The 19,578-nt window shown below is 47.5% G+C and overlaps 1 long non-coding RNA gene across 1 annotated transcript; it reads right to left on the bottom strand.

The window, feature by feature from the left end:
• Positions 1-12,857: 12,857 nt before the first annotated feature.
• Positions 12,858-19,098, bottom strand: LOC143439227 (uncharacterized). The gene is made up of 2 exons (XR_013107568.1): positions 18,881-19,098; positions 12,858-13,917 (listed from the first exon to the last, which is right to left on the bottom strand). It is a non-coding gene; the product is annotated as an uncharacterized LOC143439227 (long non-coding RNA).
• Between the last annotated feature and the right edge of the window lie 480 nt (positions 19,099-19,578).

The following is a 19,578-nucleotide window of genomic DNA, read 5'->3' as shown; positions in this document are numbered from 1 at the left end:
TAAAATCCCTGCCTGAAAAACTCAAGTGTGCCAAAGAACTGACTGTTCTGGCCCACATCTGAGATTAGGGCCTCTGGCTCCAAGTCTCCTTTAGAGGGTGGAATCTTGACTGACATCTGCTGGCTCACAGTGCACACAGTAGCCAGTCTTGTTTACATCAACCACCCCTTTAAAATTTCCTACTTCCCGGACCCTGTAGAAGTCCTTCCTGTCCCTCTCCCTCTGCCTCCATCCTTTCTGTGAAAGTCCAGGTCCTTTTATGCAAGTAGAAGTTGAAATATGTTCATACGGGACTCTTGGCAAAATTTATTACTGACGAAAATCTGTCCTCTACAGTTCTATAAGCGTTAGCTTTGTTTCTCTTGCTTTTGTTTGCCTTTTGAGACGTGGTGCCAAGAATGACATTGAATACTGATCCTTCTGCCTCCACATCTATCTTTGACAAAGACTTTTGATGACCTGAATTGTTCTCTAGAATTTTACCTATGAGGACGCACATCTCTTATCAGTTATGTGTTTATCTTCATGGTTGCCACTCCTCCCCCAAATCTTTATTGAAGATGGCATTGGTTTTCCAGGTGAACAATGTTGTTTCCTTAGAGATAATAAACACGATGGTACTGGCTTGTGAAGGGAGCCCGGTGGTACATAACTGAATGCAGTTTGGGGATGTGGGCCCTTTTCACTACTGTCTTTTCCAGATGGGGAAACGTTTTAAGTGACTGGTACAACCAGAAGGCACAGGATGGGCCTTGTTCCCCACTCCTGGTACTAGATTCTTTTTGACTGGGTCAGGAGGAGAGTCAAAGCAAGCAAAACACAGTAGCTTTTGCCCAGGGAACCTGGCCTGAGTGTTCTCCATAGAATCCTCCAACAAGGAAGAGCCACAGGATTGGGAAGAGGGACAGGAAGGACCTCACAGAGAAGGGGCAAAGTCAGACACCAAGAAGTTGGAAGTACCTTGAGTGGAGGTGGGAGGGAGATGAGTTATGCTAGACAAAGGCAGAGAGCCCAGAGAGCTCAGAGAAAGGCTGGGAGATAAAAACAGATCCCTGGATGCCTTGGGGAGGACATTGCTTCTTCACTGATGGGCTCTGGGGAACAATGGAATTCTGGGGGGTGGGGAGTAAGAAGCAGTGGTCGTGGGAGTTGGGTGTGCCCCCTCATGAAGAGGGCTGAGCTGGACAGACAGGTTTGAGTGGTTGGCCCAGAGAAAGTGTGGAGAGAGGGAGAGAGGGCCAAGGAGAGACCTTGGGGAGCAGTTGCCTGGAGGAAATGGGAAGAGAAAGAACAGCCATTGGCCATTGATGAGGCAGAGACCACCCCTCCCCTAGAAAATGGAAAGGAGCTAAAAACACAAGGATCAGAGAACAGCAAGAAAGGACAGAGAGGACCAAGCCAGTCCTCCAGAGCCCAGCACAGCAGCGCTGGTACTTGGCAGGGGGAAGATTCAGGACATTTCCAATGAAATTTATTGGCTTATAAAACAGTTGCCATCCAAAACCTTGTTTTATCACATGGAACTTCTGCTTGGAGAAGCCCTGCCTCTCACTGGCTGTGTGACTCTGGGTAAGTAATTACATCTCTCCCTGAGCCACTGCATTCTCTCTTTACAAAATGAGAGGAGCACACAGTTCAACCAGGCAGACAACTTCCTCTAATCCCAACCACTCAAGTGGCCTAGCATCCTGCCTGCTACTCTACAGAGTATGGCCAAGGCCAACCTGGACATTCTAGTGCATCCCTATCTCCAAAAGTGAGAAGAGGGCTTGGGCTATAATATGTGCAAGCATGAGGACCCGGGTTTGATTCCTAGCACCCACATAAAAGCTGGGCCTGGCAACAGCAGCCAGTAATCCTACACTAAGGAGGCAGAGACAGGAGGATCCCTGGGGCATGCTGGCCAGACAGTCTAATTAGCAAACTTCCAGGTTCAAATGAGACCTTGTCTCAAAAAATCCGATGGTCAATGACTGTGGAAGACACTTTAGCAACCTCTGGCACACAAGTCCACCACCACCAATAACAAAAAGAGGGATAAAGGGGTGGTAAAGTGTTTGGCTAGCATTCATGATGTCCTGGCTTCAGTCCTCAGCGTTAACCATGATGGAGGGAAAAGAAGAATGGTTGCTCACAGACTAGCATTGCCTGAGAATCTGGGTGACCCAGGGTGCTGCACCCCATAGAAATTTAAACAACTCATCGAAAGAACTGATCACCCACTGTCATTTTGCTCGAATGGGCTTAGCCCAAGTGTCCTCTGATGTTTCTGTGGGTTATAGATCCTGGTCTCTGAAAGCCCACTTTCTTTTGGAAGCTAGCCTTTACCCAGAGTTGATGACACCTTTATTTGGGGATACAGAACTATGAAAGTGATGATGTGACATCCAAGTGTTTGTGACACCTTTTGTGTTCCAGCTATACAAGGTGTAGGACACAGTGGGGGGGCTGGCTCTGTCTTCACCCTCACAGAGAGCAAGGATACATTGGAGTGAAGCTTTAATGTATGCTGTGATGAGGGTAGGGAAGGAAGCCTATTTTCTCGTGTTCTGGGTAGTCAAGTGGTGTCCTAGCGTTGGTAGATCCTGCAGCGCTGGGGAGGAAAATGCCAAGGAATACCTAGGTGGGAAGACTTGGCTTCAAAGGAACAAAAAGGGACCATTGTCTCTGGAACAGAGATGAAGTGGGGATATGAACTTTTGTTTTGGGGTTGTACTTTTGGAGAACTGAGAAGCCCCTAAAAGGTTTTAAAGGTAAAATTGTTTAATATTTGATCCATAAAATTTACTTTGTTGCTATTTTTTTTTGAAACATGGTTTCACTGTGTAGCTCTGACTGTCCTGGAACTCACTATGCAGACCAGGTTGGACTTGAATAATTCAGAGATGTGTCTGCCTCTGTCTCTAAAGTACTGGGTTAGAGGTGTGAGCCACTATGCCACTTATGGCAGGCTTACATTTTTAACTTCAGCAAACTCACCATGTTGTCAGGAGCAACATCTTTGCACTCTTTGTCCTAATTTTAGTAATGTAGGAATATAAAACATTTCTTGAGTCATTGTATCTTTTAGTTTTAATCCAGAGACATTTTGTTCTTCTGACCCATAGCATAGAATTGAAAAGATTCTCAATTGTCAGAGCAATGTTAAATTCAAAATGACCACGAGTTTTATGCATCAGACTTTGAACACTGTGATGGAATCACATAAGATTAAATGACAGTCATTGTAGAAAAAATTACAAATATTTTTCTTCCATTATGTACTTGTGGTCTGTTTCTAAAAATGCCTTTATTAAGGAATAATTGGCACATGATGAATTGCACATAAAGCGTACCACTTGATACATTTGGATATCTTTATATATCACCTGTTAAACCATCCCCCTAATTGAGAGAGTGAAACATATTCACAGCTTCCAAAATATCCTCCTGGATGCATATATACTTTCAGGATGGCCTGTCTAAGCTTGTATCAGTCAGCAGCTGAGCTGGAGCCACACCCTGTTTAGCTCTTTGCAAATAAACCCATCAGTACCTGGGGTGTGATACCAAGTTACTTCAAGTTTCGTTTTGATCTTTAAAAATTACCTGCCTCACAGGGTTTTAAGGAAGTCTGATATATAATAAAAAGCCCCAGGTGGTACTGAATAGCAGTCAGTCAGTGTTGGCCATTGTTATGATACAAACCCTACCTAGATGTAAAAAGCCACAGGAGAAGGGGGCGAGAGGCAGCTCATCGGATAAAGTGTTTGTTGGACAAGTATAAGCATCTGAGTTCAAATCCCCAAGATCCTTGTGAAAGCCAGAGGTGTGGTCAGGAGCATTTGCAATCCTAGACCTTCCATGGGAAGGTGAGAGGCAGACAGGAGTCAAGCAGGAAGCTTTAGGGCTAGTCAGCCTGGTGTAAGAGACATCAAAACAGCAGAGCTCCTAATCCGGGGGGGGGGGGGGTGTGGGGGAGTGGGGGGGTGGTGGTGGTGGTGGAAGGTAAGGCAGGGGCATAGTGGCTCGTGCCTTTAATCCCAGCACTCGAACTCTGGAGGCAGAGGTGGATGGATCTCTGAATTCAAGGCCAGCTTGCTCTACAGAGCAAGTTCCACGACAGCCAGGGTTTTACAGAGAAACCCTGTCTCAAAACAAAGGTGGAAGGTAAGAACCAAGACACAAAGTTGTCTGCTGATCTCCACACACATGCTGTGACACGTACACACCCCACATTTACCACAGGAATGTGTGTGCATACATGTACATGTACACTCGCACAAAGCCAATTAGAGCAGAAGCTTGGAAAGTCCCTTCTGCGGGGAATGGAGCCAACACAGTCATTCACTTCCATTGTACCACTCTCCTAGGATGCTCAATGTGTATGTCTAGATCTTTCCACAGCCATGGAAGGATGAGGTCAGCTCCACACTCCTGGTCTACAGAAGTATGCAGCTTGCTGGGAGCTCTACCAAGCATGAACCAGCTCTGGTGGTGTAGAAAGATCTTTCTCAGCATTTGATTACAGCATAATAGTAAAACACACAAAATGCAGTGATTTCTTGCACATGTGTGTGCCCACTGGGCCACCTGGGCCAGATGTATCAGATATAGAACAATCCTGTCACCCTGTAAGTTTGCTCATTATTGAGTTTTGTCATCCAGTTTGCTCTTGACCTCCATTTAAATGCAATGCCAGCTTTTGCTCACCATACAATTTTGATACTGTTTTTCCGCTGATGTTAGAGATCAAACCCAAGGCTTCCTGTCTGCTCGGAAAGCACTCTGCCTCTGAGAAATGGTCTCCCTACAGTGCCCAGGCTGGTCTTGACGGTTTGATTCTCTAGCCTAAGTCACTGGAGTAGCTGAGATTACAGGCCTGAGCTACCAGGTCCCCAGTCTGACAGTGAATTTAACGGTTCAGGGACTGGGTTTATTTAATTTTTATGGTGGCAACAGCGACTGTGGCAGCGGTGAGGTGTTTCCCTACCAATGGCCTAGCAAGCAGTTTGTCCGATGAGTGTCCACTGAGTTGAGATCAGAGAAACACTAGTTGCTTCGTAAAAGGCTGAGAAACTCAGAATCCATCGGATTTTTGAAAAGCAGTGTGTCCCCGGGGTCTCCTGAGGCTTCTCTGAGCTGCCCTGCCCCCACTCCATCCGGCTTTCAGCTGCCTCTCTGTGAGAAGATTCTTCCCATTCCTATGCTGGACGCACCCACCCACAACCCAACTGCTCAGGGTGTGAGGCCCAGAGCTGAGCTCAGCCCCCCCTCCCCCCAGCTCAGCAAGGGTTCCCAGGCACCTGTCTTCAATGCTGGACTGGAAGGCAGGTCCCCAGAGCACTCGCCCACACCCTTCCCAGTTCTCAGAGCAGCCCTTCCCCTCTGTGAGACTTCCCCAAGTCCCTGCCTCCCCCCACGGTGGCACTGGATTAATGAAGCAAAGTGTCTGTGACTGTAAAGGAGGCATCAACTCTCTGGAGGTCCTTCCGCCTCAGAGAAGGCAGTAGGTGCCCTCTTTGTTTAGTTTGGACCAAGATCAAAAGTGTCCCTTGCCCCTGACCCAGCAGGAAAGCCACCTAGCTCAGAGGCCTCACCATGAAGATGGGTGGGCGGTTTTCCCAGGTAAACAGCGCACCTGCCAGGAGGGTGGCCAATAGTTGCGATCTTTGAATTATTAGTGAGGAGACAGAAGCTTACCCAAGTTCACACACAGCTAAGACGAGACCCTGACAGACTTCTAACCCAGACAAAATGGTCCTTCTACCCACCATGTTCTTTCCAGTTCACCACACACCTGTCTCCACCACCAACGGCCAGGAATCCAGCCAACAGTAATGGAGCCAAATTGTCTTGTGACCCCTTTAACAGGGAAACAGAAAAGCAGCCTCAGCTCCAACAGAGCACCCCCCTCCTCTCCCATCATCCCTGTTTGCTTGCTATCGTCAAGTTAGCTGTCACTCCAGCATTTTGTTGAACTTCTGCAAAATCCTACCATCCATAAGCAGTATAAATGGTTCTGGGTTTATTTCTTTCTAAAAAAATATTTCATTACATGAATGCTTGCATAGGTACCACAGATGATACTCATAGAAGTCAGAAGGTAACTTTTGAGAGTTGGATTTTTCTTTCTACCATGTAGGTTCCAGGGATCAAACTTAGATTGTCAGGCTTGGTGGTGGACACCCACAGAACTATCTCATTAACCTCTCATTCTGTTTTGAGTTAAATATGAGTGACCATGGCCTGGAATACCCTGAATAACATGTCCCACTGTGGGAGAGGTCATGTGAACTTCCATAGCAGCAGAACAAAGGACAGATCAATCACCTACTGTCTTAGTCAGGGTTTCTATTCCTGCACAAACATCATGACCAAGAAGCAAATTGGGGAGGAAGGGTTTATTCAGCTTACACTTCCACATTGCTGTTCATCACCAAAGGAAGTCAGGACTGGAACTCAAGCAGGTCAGGAAGCAGGAACTGATACAGAGGCCATGGAGGGATGTTACTTACTGGTTTGCTTCCCCTGGCTTGCTCAGCTTGCTTTCTTCTAGATCCCAAGACTACCAGTCCAGGGATGGCACCACCGACAATGGGCCCTCCCCCCTTGATCACTAATTGAGAAAATGCCTTACAGCTGGATCTCATGGAGGCATTTCCTCAAGGGAGGCTCCTTTCTCTGTGGTAACTCGAGCTTGTGTGAAGTTGACACACAAATCCAGCCAGTGCACCTGCTAATTACATTGGTGGCAGGGTGGAACCTGAGGGCTGAGGACAGATGGGCAAATCTCTTAGCTTTAGGGTAGGTAAAGGCCAGCAGTCTGCTAAGCTTGTGATGGACTTTAGGATATTTACCTAGTAGCTATGATGTTAGGTTAGATACGAAACTGAAACAGCTCAAAGATACTTTTAGTTCTTAATCTACAACTTTTCATCTCTCTTAACCACGATGTCCTAGTCAGCCAAGGTTCAGCAGCTTGAAGAGTCTTTGATACAGATGAAGGTCTTGTTTGTGTGTTACCTTCACCCCTGGGGATCAAACTCAGGGCTTTGTGCAACCCAGGTAAGCATTCTTCCACTAAACTAAACCCCCAGGCCCACGGTTCTAGCTTTAGAGAACTCTCATTCTCAATATTCCCACCCTTCCAATTTTTGGATGGAGAAAACTAGGCCCTAAAGAGGAACCAGGGCCTGCCCAGTGTCACCCAGTATCTTAGCTCAGGCAGATTAACATTACAAACCTGAGTTTTTAACTCTAAGACAATGTCATTCATATCACATAGACACCTAAATTTGCCTAAGTACATTTATTAGTGCTTTGGGGAGATTTGGGGATGCTGGTAGTTAGCAGAGCACTTACTAAGCATGTACAAGTCCCAGGTACAATTCCCCCCACTGCAAATTGAGAAAATGTTAAATAATTTCTCAATATATGTAATGATGTACACGAAGAGAACACACAGATTGTAAACAGACAGTGCAGCAAACTGTCACAGAGTGGCTGCTCCTGTTTAATCTCACCTCAGAGTACGAAGAGGACACTGCCAGTACCACGGATCCCTGTGCCTCCTCCTGCCACAGATTCCTGTGCCTCCTGCCATGGAGCCCCTGCCCCTCCTCCTGCCATGGAGCCCCTGCCCCTCCTCCTGCCATGGAACCCCTGCCCCTCCTCCTGCCATGGAACCCCTGCCCCTCCTCCTGCCAGGAACCCCTGCCCCTCCTCCTGCAATGGAAGTCCTGCCCCTCCTCCTGATCATTGTGCTTTCTGCTCACCCCACTGGTGTTTTGGATCCTTCTGTATATGTGACATTGGAGATTTTTATTTTATCTTATATGTATGTTTTGTCTACATGTATGTCTGTATACCACATGCATGCCCAGTGCCCATGGAAGCCAGAGGAGGGCATCAGATTCCCTAGGACTGGAGTTATAGATGGCTATGGGCTGCCATATAGGTGATGGAAATTAGCCTGGATCCTCTGGAAGAGCCACTAATGCTCTTAACCACTGATCTATCCCTCCAGCTTCACATTGGGGATTTGAACCCAGAGCTTCTTGCATGCTAGGTAGGCACTTGACTGCTAAGCTGTCCCCCCAGCTCTTGCTTTCTGATTTGTAATGCATAGCTTTGTCTTGCTTCTTTGTGAGCATCATAAGCATACACTGCACATGACCATCCATTCTATTCTTCATGGGCAACAGGGCTCTTTCTAATGCAGGGTTATCATGGTGTTGCTGCGAGCATGGTGTGTCTTTTCCTGGATGCTTGCCCCAGGACTGGAGTTGCTGGGTCGTTTGGGGGTGACATTTTAATGCTCCTCTTGCTTTCTTCCTGTATACTTCCCCTCAGCAGTGAGGACTCCTGCTTGGTGCCTTGAGAAATCCTCAGAGCCCCCAGCCCCGTGTTGTTCAGGAGACACTCAGGCTGTTCAGCTAAGAAAGGGCAGGGGATAGTCAGGGTACAAATTTGCCACAGCAAATGGCTGCCAGCAGTCTCTGGTTCATCTGTAAAGTCTGTCTCTGTCTCTGTCTCTGTCTCTGTCTCTGTCTCTGTCTCTGTCTCTGTCTCTCTCTCCTCTCTCTCTCTCTCCCTTCTCCTCCTCCTTTTCCTCTTCCTCTTCCTCCTCCTCCTGTCTCTCTCTCTCTGTGGTGTGTTTGTGTGTCAGATAAAGGCTCCTTCCAACTATAAGGCTCTGTAGCTGCCTGGAGAGCACAGGCTCTGTTCAAGCTGTTGGTCACTGCTAGTTCCTGAACTACACACACTTCTAGTCCTGTGTTGAAATGCCCACAGTTACACTGTGATCCCACCCAGAGGAGGGAATGCATCTTTTCTTGCCACTATCTCCCCATGGCCTGGCCTGGTATAGAAGGTACTCAGTAAGTATTTGTAGAATGAGCCCAATGGGAGAGTACTCCTTTAGACCCCAGTGACCACATGGTGCCTGGTAAGGGCCCTACATCAGTTTCTTGTAGCTGTTGTGACAAATGGCCACACGCACTTAGCATGATGCCTGCTGATTGCCACACAGTTCTGGACGTCAGAAACCTCATGTAAGGGCTGATGAGATGGCGTAGGCAGTCAAGGTGCTTGTCACCAAGCCTGATGACCTGATTTCAACCCCCAAGACCCACTTGGTAGAAAGAGAGAACTGACTTCTGCAAGTTGTCCTCTGATCCCCCTATGGATTTTGTGGCATGTCCCCCCAAAACACACACGCACGCACGCACGCACACACACACACACGCACGCGCACACATGGTAGATGAAAGTAAATACATAGGTGTGATTAAAAAAAAAAATCCCAGACTGAGTCTCACTGGGTCCAAATCAAGGTGTTCACAGCTTGTGCCCTTCTGGAGACTAGAGTATAGAAACTTCGTCTTTATCTTTTTCAGCTTCTAGACGCCTTTTGCATCAGTGTTCCTTGACTCATGGCTCCTCCTCTATATGCAGAACTGGCCAAGACACATTTTCAAGTCTCTCTCAAACCCCAAATCTGTCATGATGTCACCCCTCACTCTGACCCTCCTGTCTCTAAGGTCACTGTGATTAAAATCCTTAACTGATACTACATGTCAAGTCTACTCTGACAAACAGACTAACTAACATAGTCATGCAGACTTCAAGTACATGTACCACAATCTGGAAGGCTTAAACTGACTGGAAGTCTTCAAGTCTATTCAGATCTGTTGAGGTTTGGTCTTTAATATGTATTGTAATGTTAAGTACTGGCCCCAAGGCCTGGTTGCTTCTATGAGTGAAGAATTCACACATACAATGTCACCTTGCTCCTTGATTTAAAACTATTGGTTAAATAAAGATGCTGACAGCCAATAGTTGGGAAGAAGAGACATAGGCTGGGCTTGGGGTTCCAGTATATCAGGGAACCAAGAGGAAAGAAAGGAGAAGCTGGAGAGAAGGAAGCTGCCATGGGTTAGGTGAGTGAGAGCATGGCCATGAGGGTCGGCCAATTGGAGTTCAGAGCAGCCCAGATGAAACATAGTAAGTAATAACTCAGGGATATCTATAGGAAAGTGAGTTCTGACAGAATGGAGGGTAGGTATCTGCCCAGCTCTAGTGCTGACAAAGGCTTACTATAAATTAAAGGCCTCATGTGTCTTTTATCTGGGAATACAATAATCAAAGGCAGAGTAGAAGCCCCTGACTGAGATTAAATATTCCCACAACAGGAATCTCTGTCCACTGTTAATTAGTCTCAGGCAACTGAGTGCATGGCCTCCAGCTGGTGGCTTTTGGGAAGGACTAGGAAGTGTAGCCTAGCTGGAGGAGGCGCACCTCTTAGGGCAAGTTTAAGGTTCCCAAGCCTCCTCTTTAGTGCTTCCTGCCAGCTGCTGTTCTGGTAATCCTGCCTGCTTCCTGCTGCAGGGCTGATGGACTCCTCTCTCTCGGGAACTGGAAGCACAATTCCTTTTCCTTTTATAAGGTGCTTTGGCCATGGTATTTTATCACAGTGATAGAAAAGTAACTTAGACATCTCTGAGTCCGAACCTTGTTCTTGTCAGGCCACACCCACGCCGCCTCCCCCAACCAGCAGCTTCTTGGCCCCCCTTGCACGTTTAGACCCTGTTTTCAGAGTGTTCATGAAGCCACTTCTGCCCCCACATGAAAGTGGCCGCCTCTTTCGCACAGGGTTGGTGGCTCTGACAGGTGACACTGGTTGTCTGTCTGAATCTGTCCTGTGCAGTCCATGTAAACAAACTTAGACAGACTGACGCCTCTGTTGTACTCTCTTCCTCTACAAAGCAGTGATAATAGTGATTTGAAAATTTTGCTTAAGGCTGAGTGTGTGTGTGTGTGTGTGTGTGTGTGTGTGTGTGTGTGTGTGTGTTAGACAAAAGAATGTGCATAAAGTTCCGTAGAAAAGGACTGGAGGGTGATTCAGTGGTTAAGAGTGCTTACTGCTTTTGCAAGGACCTGGGTTAAATTCCCAACACAGCAGCTTACAACATTCTATAACTCCAATTCCAAGGAATCCCATGCCTTCTTCTCAGTTCCACAGGCATGGGCTCAGTGCACAGAGATAAATGGGTGGAAAATATACATAACACATACAATAAAAATAGATATTTTGAAATGCTAAAGCACAGAGCCTTATGTACAGTAAAAAACTGTATTTTAAAACTACTGTCTAGGGCTTGGGACATAGGTCAGTGGTAGACTGTCAGCCAAGTATGCCAGGGGCCCTTGGTTCACATCCCCCTGTAACACACACACACACACACACACACACACTCAGCTCAACTGTTGCTGTAGAAGAAGCTTCTGGGGCTGGAGAGATGGCTCAAGCATTAAAGGCTAGACTCACAACCAAAATATAAGAAGAAGCTTCTGCCTTGTGTCTTGCAATTTGGTCCTGGAACTCTGACTATGGGCAGTGAAAGAATGAAGAAAGGACAGACACACAGACATATATACAGGATAGCTGGGATCAGGTGGGGTGTGCTCACTGTAATAGATGGCTCCTACTATGACCCTGCAAGCCAGAACCTTGTCATATGTCTTAGATAGAAGGGAGAGGGGCTAGCTAGTTTCAGTAGAAGGTTTCTGGAGGTGAGCATTCCCATGCTATAAATGTCTGGGAAGAGGAAGAAGCTGCAGTTACTGGTTTTTGCACACACTGGTCACTCCCACACACTCAGACCTGGGAGGAAAGTTTTGCCATCCCCCTAGAGCCTGGTCCCTATGGGAAAGGGCTTTGTTAACTTCCCGTAGGTCTGCAGTCTTGGTCTTTGTCATAACTATGCCTGTGTGAACAACACATATTCACTGAGAACCCAGGGACTCAGGGCTTCCTCCACTGCCTACAAGTCCTTTATTTCTTAGACATTCAGGGTGGATCGTCATGCTTAGTCCAGGGGCAGTTCCCTTCAGTGCTCCACACTGTTATGATGAGAAAAAGGAGCATGACAGCCTCTCTCCCAGAGGAAAGCAAAAGGGCTATCTAACACGTTAAAGGGATTAAAGCCTAGATGCTCACCAAGGGTCATTTGTGCATCAGCAGGAGAAGCAGTCTGATCATAAACCTTTTATATTCCTAGGATGTGCTGCTGTAATTGGGCCACATCTTTGGTATCATTACCGTGGGTCCAAACACCTGGGAGGTGGGGCCCAATTAACTCCCAATCATATCTGTTCTAATTTAAGGAGATGCCACTAACACATGTGTTGGTAATCTGTGTGACATATCAAATCCTGTCTAAATCATAAGGCAATTGGCTTCCCCGACTAGTGGAACAGTGTCCACTGGGACTCCAGGTTATTAGAGCAGTACCCACCCAAAACAGAGGGAGTCGTTTGTATAAACACTTATTGACGAATGTGACTAAGCCACCTGAAAAGGCAGCAGTGTGGGGACTTAAGTCCAGTAGGCTGTCACCTGACAGAACCTACCTACATTTTATGACATATTCAAGTCAGAAATGCAGCTGCTCCATTGGGGTTGGCCATTTCCCAACCCCAGGCCTCCTCAGACACAGTCAGGCTCTTAGCTGAACCCAAAGTGGTTCTTCCATCTTGAGGGAAGATGAAAGCGTACTCCTGCCCTCACATTGGCCTGGGGGACAGGCTAAACCATTTCCCCTTCACAACATCTTTTCGTAGCATCTTAGGTTCTACTCCCTGTCCTTTGCACTGATGCTCCACTCCCATGGACTCTAACCCCCTGGAACCATAAGCCTAATGAAATATTTCATTTCATAAGTGACCTTGGTCATGGTGTTTTGTCACAGTAATGGAAAAATAGTTGAGACATTTGGATACATTTTTTTTTAAACAGGAAAGCTGGCCAGTGTTGGAGGAGGGGGTGCAAGCTGTCATGGAGGGCACCTGCTCTCATGGAGGGCACATACTACTACTGACAACCTCATTGTGTTTATTAGGTGTAGCACAGGGGGAGAAACTAGCTGCTTTCAGTAGGTCTCTGTGGGCGAGCAGTCTCCATCTGTAAAGATCCCGGAGGACGAAGAAGCTCCAGTTGTAGTCTTTGCACACACTGGCCACTCATTCAGACTTGGCCCCCAGAGGAAAACTTGGGCACCCAACTTGAGCTTTACCCAGACAAGGCTTTGCCACTTCTGTGGGGCTGAGTCCTTGATGTGGTCTTGTTTCTGTCAACAGCACACATTCACATGAGTGGGGCTTCTGTAACTTTAATTATTTCAAACCTAATTATTATTTGGTTTTTTGAGACAGGGTTTCTCTGTGTAGCCCTGGCTGTCCTGGAACTCACTCTGTAGACCAGGCTGGCCTCAAACTCAGAAATCTGCCTGCCTCTGCCTCCCAAGTGCTGGGATTAAAGGTGTGTGCCACCACTGCCTGGCTTCAAACCTTATTTTTAATGATGGTTCTTAAATGCTTTAACCTCTCTTGTAGCCCACCACTCACCAGAGGTAGTGGGAAAGAAAGGGGATACAGGGGTGGGGGTGGGGCAGGGGGAAGTGGACCTGTTTAGAAAGGTTCTTTCCGTGTTGTCTGGAAATTGGCAGTTTAATTCACAGATTAGCAGGCAGTGGCAGCTCAATCCACTTGCAAACACTTCACAGATACACCAGCAGTCCAGTTTGGTAGAGTCAGGTTAGCAACAGTGGTAACATGACATAGCAGAGACAGCCAGGCCTTATCCTTGGCTCCTGTCAGTAGGAAGGACCAGCAGGAACACCAGGTGAAGTTCTCTCAGGGAAGTGAAGATCAGCGAGACTTGAGACTCACAAGTGTTGTCCAGCTAGCTGTATCAGCAAGCCAAGCTCTGTTTCTGTCACTCCATGGAGTCCTAGTTTTACCCTCCAAACATCATGTGTTTTCCATGTGTCTTGTCTCAGCATGTGCATCCAATCAGCCCAAGTCTTCGGAAGCGGCAAGAAACTGCAGCACACCACCAGAAGTTTTTTTGGAGTCTTGCCAAATGCAGTTCAACTACACAATGTAAGGCAAACCAATATATGTGTGTTGTTAGCAAAGAATCCTTCATCATGTGTCCCTTCATATGCTTGCTTTAGCAGAACATCCTCTCTCTGTGTCTACTTCAGCGAAACATTCCTCACGAGTCCGCCTTAGCCTTTCACACCTATGTCCACTTTAACAAAACACTCCTTCACATGGGTGCCCCAGCAAAACACCATCCAACCAACTGACTTCCAAAGAACCCCTAAATTTCCACTTCAGACTCCACTCACTCAGCTCTCCTGATCTCCACGGGCTCCCCAACTAATATATAACTTATTGCAAGTGGAAGCTGTCACTCATTCCTGGGCCTCTGAGGAGGAGGAGTAGTCATAGTGACCATTCATTTTTTATGGGGATCAGGATATAGGCATGGTCACACCTGAGTACATACACTCCCTGCATCCAGCAACAAGACCTGTCTCCTATGACCCAAGCCAAACATAGCAGAAATGTCAGCTTGACTGACAGTAGTAAAAAGAAGTGTCTCCAGGAGATATATGAGGGGCCCAATGGAAGGAGACGCTTTGAGGGAAGCTTCCTAGAGGAGATAAACATAAGAAGTTACAGGAGAGGAGACAGCAGGGCACCTGCCCTGTCTAGCGGTGGGGGGGGGGGCATTCCTCAAAAATGGAAGCTCCCAGGCTCTCCCCACCCTTTTGATCTTCACACCATCTCCTTCCACAACCTCAACTCTGAGCTCTCTCTCTAAATGATGCTAACATCTCCCCCATGATGGGAAGGTCCCCTGGGATGAGGTGGCTTCTCTGTGTCCCAGGAGTCCTCAGAATTGGCTGGTCAAGGCTGGTTTCACCCCTGCCCAGCCAAGGCTGTTCTCTTAGAGCTGGGGTGGAGTCTGTCTGGATTTTGCCTTAGTGAGTCCCAATAAAGCAAGCATCTGCATAAAGATGGTATTCTACATGGAAAAAAATGAGACTGACTTTTAGACTTCTGGGTAATATTAGAGAAAAGAACAATTCATTCATCCATGACCCTGTACTTCACTGCCACAGGACTCCTTGAAGTTTCTTGCCTGGGTCACTGTCACTGTCACCGCCACAAATGGTTATCCATAGCTGACTGCAGAGTCGTATACCATCCCTCCACCCAACACAGAGGTCTTGATCTGGGGAACTGAGGCCTGGATCATAGGTCAGTCTCCCTGCATTCTGGTTTTAGGTCTGTATCTGGCTTGCATGGAACTCCAGTTGGAGCTGAACTCCTCAGGGCGTTTCCACTAGTGTGATGGCCGTATTTTAAGGCTTCCTGGCTGTATTGTCAAAGGCACGAATGAACCCTTGGCTACGAGTATCTACTGTGTATCTGAGCACATCGGCCCCAGTGTGATTTCTTCCCTCCTCTGTCTCCTTTGGGAATCTCCAGAAGCAGCAGCTAGTCATAAGTGGTGTGTGTGTGTGTGTGTGTGTGTGTGTGTGTGTGTGTGTTAACTGATCACTTTCTCCCCAATGTGAGGTAGCACCCTGGGGCCCTGACCCCCCACTCTGCCTCCTCTTCCTTCTCACAGAACTTTGTCATTAAGTGAGACAGGAGATTTGAGTGAGGAAGTATATTCTCCATGCTTGGGTGTCTAGGCCCTCAGTGAACAACATTGCTCTGCCAGCCTTCTTTCTGGTCCCTGGCTCTCAGGCCACTTGCCAGGACTCTTGAGTCTTGCTAGGCACTCCTTCTCTAGTTCTTAGCCATACCCTCCAGCCTTGGCAGAGACTAGAGAGGTCCCACACTTAGGGTGGGCATGCTCATCCAAGATCTGGGGAGCCAGTGGCAGAAATAGCTTTCTCTCTCCTCTTTCCCCTTCTTCCCTGCCTCCATCCTTCTCCCTCTGCTCTTCTTCCCTCTCCTCCCTCCATCCCTCCCTCCTTCTGTTTTCTTGCCTATAAATTGAATGCACAGGGCTGGAAGAACTCTTTTTGAATCCAGGTCTGACTTTCTCACTCAGAGCCCACAGCTAAGTGCCCACTGTCACTGTAGCCGTTCCACAAAGAAGGAAACAGGTTCTGAGATGTGGTCTCTCCCAGTCCACTGCCTCTGTTGGTATGTCTCAAGCTCAAGACAGTCCCCCAATTTCAGGTACAACTAGCCAAGGGAGGTACAGTCTAAAATCGTACCAGGAGCCCCAGGACTATGATTGCCTGTCTCTATAGAAAGCCCTCCCAACCTCCATGTTTCTCTCAATGACCTGCCTCAATCCTAGCAGTCTAAAGCTATCGAGAGCCACAGAGTACTATGAACAAATATTAACTCTACTTTTTATCTTTAAATATGTACTGTGTGTACATATTTAAAGTCTTGCTGAAGTATACATATACCACATGTGTACATGAGCCTTTGAAGGCTAGAGGAGGGTTAGATCCCCTTGAACTGGAGAACAGGTGGTTGTTAGCTGCCATGTGGGTGCTGGGAACTTCACCCAGGTCTTTAGAGTAATAAACACTCTTTACATATATATGCATATATTACATACATATATACATACATACGCTGGAGAGATGGCTCAGTGGTTAAGAACACTGGCTGCTCTTCCAGTGGACGCTGGTTCAATTCCCAGCATCCACATGGCAGCTCACAATTATGTAACTCTAGTTCCAGGGGACCTAACACAGACATACATGCAGTCAAAATACCAATGCACATTTAAAAAAAAAAAGACATCATTAAAAACCGTGTGTGTGTGTGTGTGTGTGTGTGTGTGTGTGTGTGTGTGTGTTCTGCCTATATGTATGTCTGTGTATAACTTGCAGTCCTGGTGCAGAAAAGACCAGACCTTGGAAACTGGAACTGTAGACACTTGTGAGCCACCATGACCACAAAGCCCAGGTCCTCTGCAAGAGCAGCCCGTTTTCTTAACTGCTGAGCCACCTTTCCAACATACATTTATTTATTTATTTATTTATTTATTTATTTATTTATTTAAAGAAGGTCTCTGTAGGTAGCCCAGGCTGATCTGTAACTCCTGGGCTCAAGCTGCCCTCCCATCTTGCCCTCAGGAGAGGCTAGGTTATACCACACTCACGTTTATGGAAAAATAGCAGGCTGCTCTCAGTGCTTCCTGTGTATTTAATGTGTGTGATTCCGTGAGTTCTGACTCCATTTTACACAGCTGGCTTAGGTTCCCTAGAAAATAGTACCAAAGCAAAACTCCTGACTGAAGCCTGGGGGAGCAGATACAGGGCCCAGTGATGCAGAAATGGAGGGGGTGGCAGTGACCCGCATTTAGAGCTCCCCAGCATCGCCCGAGAAAACATAGATAGCTCTCTGCCATATACAACATCTGGACAGGTCCTGGCTCTGCACCTTGGTCCATTCTTTTGAGAGAAGGAGCGGGGCAGAGAATACGAACAAATACAAATGTGCTGGGTCTCCTCCCCGTTCCCTGTGCTGAAGCAAGTTATGGGGAGAAAAACAGACATAATGAAGGGGCAGGCGTCTGGCAAGGTATAAACCCTCACCCACCCTGTTTAGTTGTTTGCACTGTCTGGAATCTGTGGGTCATTTCTGCGTTAGCTGGTTTCCGGGTAGGATTTCTGCACCTCGGAACCACGAGATAAAGTGACCGGGAAGGTCGGTGACTTGGCCCATGTAGCAAAGCCAATCATCCATACTCCTGAGTACAGTGTGCACAGCCTTCCATCCAGGCCCTTCCTGGTGAGGAAAGCAGGTGTCCCCTCTGCTCAAGTCAGGTGGGCATCAGTTCTTGCTTCCTTCCTCTTCTGCTCTGATTTCTTCCTCCAACACGGACCTCAGCGGTCTAGCAGCTGGAATCCCCACTGCAGCCTTTAGCTTCTGCTGTGGACACAGCTCTGTCCAGATGGAGGCGCTCTCCTCGACTCTTCCCTCGGACCATTGGTCTCCGCAAACTCCAGGATCATCATCCAGAGCGGGAGGACACTGGCTTTCTGACCTGGAATTCACTCAACTCAGCCCATGTCAACCGGGCCCAGAGAACACTCAAGCAGCCCAGGGACGCAGCTGAGACCCTGCGTACTTCGGACAGAGGCGTCCACGCAGGCAGATGAAGGCAGGCATTGCTAGTGAGCCGGCGGGCGCACAAAAGGTCTGTAGCCAGCAGAGGTCAGCAGAGACCCAAGGAGGCCATGCTTCTTCCCCGTGGTGACCAGGCCAAGGGCCCCCATGTGAAGTATTTAAAATTGAAAAAAGAAGAAAAAGAAGAAAGAGGAGGAGGAGGAGGAGGAGGAGGAGGAGGAGGAGGAGGAGGAGGAGGAGGAGGAGGCGGCGGCGGCGGCGGCGGCAGCAGCAGGGAAGGGGAAGAATGAAATTTGGGCCACACGGAGTGTGTGGGTGGGTATCTCCCTGTTAGCTGGTGCAAAGCAATGACCTTCCTACCCAAGACCTAGAGGCACCTTTGTAAAAAGCAAGGACTAAAGACAGTTTAGTTGGTAGAGTGCTTCAGGCCCATGATTCCTAGGGTATGGTCTCCCCCCCGCGCTCCCCCCCGCACCACATAAACGCTAAACGCGAGTGGGTGGGGAGTGGCACAAGTTTATAATCTTAATACAGGACAGAAGCAAGAGGATCTATAGAGTTCAAGACCATCCTTAGCTACAGAGCCTGGGCTTATTTGCTTAAAAATCTAAAGAGCTAGTCACCTACTACAACACTGGTCCCAGAGAGTTAGGTCGTTAAACTAAGCCCCCTCCCCACTTTCCTTTCCCGCCCCACCCTCAACCCCACTCCCACCCCAGCTTCTGGCATTTAACTCCACCTTCTGAACAGCATTCCTGCATAATGAGAACTTACCTCAGCATCCTCCTCCCACCTCCGCCTCCCCTCAATCATTCCTTTACTTTGCCATTGTTGAAATTTGTAACACACGCTTTCATTAAAAAAAATAAAAATAAAAAGTTTTCCCACAGCAAGGAAAAGGGAATAGAAAAAGGGAAGAGTCAGAGGAACTCACAGCAGCCGTGGTCACCTGCACAAGATCAAGCTGGTCCACAGCCCAGTATGCGTGGGGAGGGAGGGTGAGTCCTCAGCCCTGGCTCAATGCCTGCTAGGGCGTGGGAGTCACTTTTCTTTGGGAGTTGGTCACTGAGCATGCTCAGTTGATGTCCCCACACCATCTGCACGAGGGCATCACTAAGTGTGTGTGTGTGTGTGTGTGTGTGTGTGTGTGTGTGTGTGTGACTGGAGAGATGCATACATGTATGAAATTGTGAAAGAATAAATAGAACATTTTTTCTTAAAAAATCATTTCCCCAACTTTTCTGATAGCTTTCAAAGCACTCTATAATAAACTAGAGGAGAGGTAGACTAGCATTTGAAAATCTGTTTCACATAAATTTCAATATATTAGAAAATATATGTATGTGCATATAGATATAAGTCCTTCGGTTTGTGATTCCACAGGCAAACTTTCTTAGAATAAAACTAAAACCCATTTTTAAGTTTTAAAAGTGAGTTGAGGTGAATAAAGATATTAAATTATGAGGAGATGGATCAGACTAAAGATGGCTCGCACCTATGTAAATCCTGGGTGTCCATGACCGTAGGCCTGTGAGCCCTGCCCTCTAGAACAGAAGATGAGGGATCCCAGGAGTGAGCTGCCTAGCAAGACTAGCCAGATCAGTGAGCTTTGGGTCCTGTGAGAGATCCTGC

The sequence above is a fragment of the Arvicanthis niloticus genome, chromosome 26 (genome assembly GCF_011762505.2).
Source record: "Arvicanthis niloticus isolate mArvNil1 chromosome 26, mArvNil1.pat.X, whole genome shotgun sequence".
NCBI lineage: Eukaryota > Metazoa > Chordata > Mammalia > Rodentia > Muridae > Arvicanthis > Arvicanthis niloticus.
This window is presented reverse-complemented; position numbering and strand designations above follow the sequence as displayed.